The 3,573-nt window shown below is 53.4% G+C and overlaps 1 protein-coding gene across 1 annotated transcript in view; it reads right to left on the minus strand.

Moving 5' to 3' along the window:
* The window catches only part of CERS4 (ceramide synthase 4), a gene marked incomplete at its 3' end in the record, with an annotated part of 9,736 nt that overhangs the window by 4,605 nt on the left and 1,558 nt on the right, over window positions 1-3,573 (minus strand). The window lies entirely within an intron of this gene.

The raw sequence follows: 3,573 nt of genomic DNA on the forward strand, positions 1-3,573 counted from the left end.
CATAGACCTCATCTCTACAATAAATCAAAAAATCAGCCGGGCGTGGTAGCGCATGCCTGTAACTCCGGGTACTTGGAAGGCTGAGGCGGGAGGATCGCCGGAGCCCAGCAGGTCGAGGCTGCGGTGGCCGGGAGCGGCCACTGCACTCCAGTCTGGGCGACAGAGTGAGACTCCAACTCAAAAAAAAAAAAAAAAAAAAAAGGAAAAGAACTTTCCACTGCAATTCTCTGCCTCACACCCTGGAACCCTGGCAGGGTAGCATGGCAGCTGCAACAGGCCAAACATAAGAAATGCAGCAAGGGTGGACACTGTGCACACGCCTGTAATCCTAGCACTCTGGGAGTCTGAGGCGGGAGGATTGCTTGAGGCCAGGAGTTGGAGACCAGCCTGGGCCACATAGCAAGCCTCCATCTCTACGAAAAACTTAAAAAATGGTCCGGTATGGTGGCATGCAGCTGTAGTCCCAGCTACTCGGGAGGCTGAGGTGGGAGGATGGCTTGAGCTCAGGAGCTGGAGGCTGTAGTGAGTTGTACTCCAGCCTGGGTGACAAAGGGAGATCCAGTCTTTAAAAAATAAAAAAAGAGCCGGGCTCGGTGGCTCAGCCTGTAATCCCGCGCCTTTGGGAGGCTGAGGTGAGTGGATTGCCTGAGCCCGCGGGTTCGAGACCCGCCTGGGCAGCGAGACCCCATCTCTACCATAAATCAAAAATTAGCTGGGCGTGGTAGCGCACGCCTGTAATTCCAGCTACGTGGAAGGCTGAGGCGGAAGGATTGCCGGAGCCCAGCGGGTCGAGGCTGCAGTGGCCGGGAGCGGCCACTGCACTCCAGTTTGGGCCACAGAGTGAGACTCCAACTCAAAAAGAAAAAGAAAAAGAAAAATAAAAAAATAAAATGAAAAAAGAAAGGCGGCTGGATTGGTTTTCGAGCTGGGGTGTGCACCCAGGGCTCCTTCACCCAATCCCAAGCCAGCGGCAAGAGTCCCCTTACGGCCTGTCTCATGACGGCCTGGGTCCTGGTCTGTCGTCCCCCCGCCTCCCCAGGCTGGGGGCTCCCCCAAGGCAGGGGCATCCTCTGCTCCCTCTCAGCCCCCTCCTCCCAGGAGTCCCCATTCCCAGGGACAGACCTGTGGGAGCAGGGCCACGGTCTAGCACCACATTGCCCACAAGGGGGCGCCCCAAAGCCACGGATGGGGCCACATTTCGCATTCATCCCAATGTCACCCCTCATTTGGGGAAACCAAGACCCAGAGCAGCTATCAAGACACTCATTCATGATGGGGGAGAGAAGGGAGTGACGTTTATTGGGCGCTTACTCTCCACTGAGTGTGGGATCAAACCCGCATTGTGCACTCAGCCACTTGACCCTACTATTACAGTCCTTATTGACCTGATGGGAAACTGAGGCTCAAAGGGTCAGAGATCCACCAAAAGCGATACTGTGAGTGACTGGAATTTGAACCCAGGATTTACTTTTTTTTTTGAGTTAGTCTCACTCTGTCACCCAGGCAGGGGCACGCTCCCGGCTACCGCAGCCTCAACCTGCTGGGCTCAGGTGATCCTTCCGCCTCAGCCTTCCAAGTAGCTGGAATTACAGGCACCTGCCACCACACCCGGGGGGAATTTTTTAAAAAGTTATGGTAGAGATGAGGTCTCGTCAAATTGCCCAGGCTGGTCTCAAACCCGTGGGCTCAGACAATCCTCTCACCTCAGCCTCCCAAAGTACTGGGATTACAGGTATGAGCCACCGCATCCGGCCCTATTTTTTTTTTTTTTTCTCAATAGGAGTCTCACTCTGTCACCCAGGCTGGAGTCCAGTACATGCTCATGGCCACCCCAGCCTCGACCTGCTGGGCTCAGGTGCTCCTTCCACCTCAGCCTTCCACATAGGTGAGACTATAGGCGCGCCCAGTTAATTTTGTGATTCACTGCAGAGAGGAGGTCTTGCCAAGTTGCCCAGGTTGGTCTCGAACCCCTGGGCTCAGGCAATCCACTCACCTCAGCCTCCCAAAGGCGCGGGATGACAGGCTGAGCCACCGAGCCCGGCTTGATTCACTTTTTAAATAATGGCTAAAACCTCTGCCTTTGAAACCAGGAAAACTCTAAGCCCATTCCCAGGATTCCTTCAGAGGCCCAGATACTTTAGGATGTGATAACATCACCTCACATAAGGCCATCACTTAAATATGCAGACTTCCCTGGAGGCCCAACAGTGAACCTGGGCAGTCCCATCCCCACCCTCCCTCACCCCTGAGGGAAGACAGAAATCCCACCCTTCAAGACCTGGCAGAATTGAGCCTCCCAGAATTCCTCAGGCAAAGTTCAGGCCCAGCAGATTCACCTGCTGTGTGACCTTAGGTAGGTCACTAGAGCGCTCCGTGCCTCTTTCCTCTTCGGTAAAATGGAGATTATAACCTCACAGGGTTGCACTGAGGATTAAGTGTGTTAAGACACGAAACTGCTTACAGCCGTGCTTGGCACGGAGTAAGCCCTCAAAAGAAAGTCTGCTAAATAAAGACAACTGCAGGAAAATTCCCAGGTGCCCTCTGTCCCATGAGCCCAGAGCTCAGGAAGTCTCTTGTAAGTAGGAGTGGCAAATCAAGATATACAACACTCCCATGTCACTGTGGTCAGTGTTGGGTCAAATGGGGAGACTCCTGGGGCGGGGGTTGAGGCTCTGGCCTGGGGAGGGACAGTGAGGACCTCCTTGGAATCCAGCCTCAGAGGAATTGCAGAAAAGCAAGTGCAAAGGCCAGCGGGTTGCAAAGAACATGGCAGAGCCAGGCATAGTGACACACACCTGTAGTCCCAGCTATGTGGGAGGCTGAGGGAGGAGCATCACTTGAGCTCAGGAATTGGAGGTTGCAGTGAAATGTGATTGTGCACAGCACCCCAGTCTGGGTGACAGAGTGAGACCTCATCTCTTTATCTCTCTCTTTTTTTTTTGGAATCCCACTCTGTCGCCCAGGCTGGAGTATAGTGGCAGGCTCATGGCCACCACAGCCTCGACACTGCTGGGCTCAGGGGATCCTTCCACCTCAGCCTTCCAAGTTGGTGGAACTAGAGATGCACACCACCATGCCTGGCTAATTTTTGATTTATTGGTAGAGACAAGGTCTCGACAAGTTGCCCAGGTTGGTCTCGAACCCCTGGGCTCAGGTAATCCACTTGCCTCAGCCTCCCAAAGTGCTGGGATTACAGGCTTGAGCCACCGCACCTGGCAAGACCTCATCTTTCTCTCTCTCTCTTTTTATTTTATTTTTTTTTTGAGTTGGAGTCTTACTCCATCGCCCAGGCTGGAGTGCAGTGGTATGCTCAAGGTCACCCCAGCATTGACCTGCTGGGCTCGGGTGATCCTTTCACCTCAGCCTTCCGAGTAGCCAGAACTACAGGCATGCGCTACCACACCTGGCTAATTTTTTTTATTTATTGTAGAGACAAGGTCTCACCAAGTTGCCCGGGCTGGTCTCGAACCCTCAGGCTCAGATAATGCACTCACCTCGGCCTCCCAAAGTGTTGGGATTACAGACTGAATCACCGAGTTTGGAGGAGACCACATCTTAAAAAAAAAAAAAAAA

Source organism: Carlito syrichta, unplaced genomic scaffold, assembly GCF_000164805.1.
Source record: "Carlito syrichta isolate Samal-C Ts95f unplaced genomic scaffold, Tarsius_syrichta-2.0.1 Scaffold311720, whole genome shotgun sequence".
Classification (NCBI taxonomy): Eukaryota; Metazoa; Chordata; class Mammalia; order Primates; family Tarsiidae; genus Carlito; species Carlito syrichta.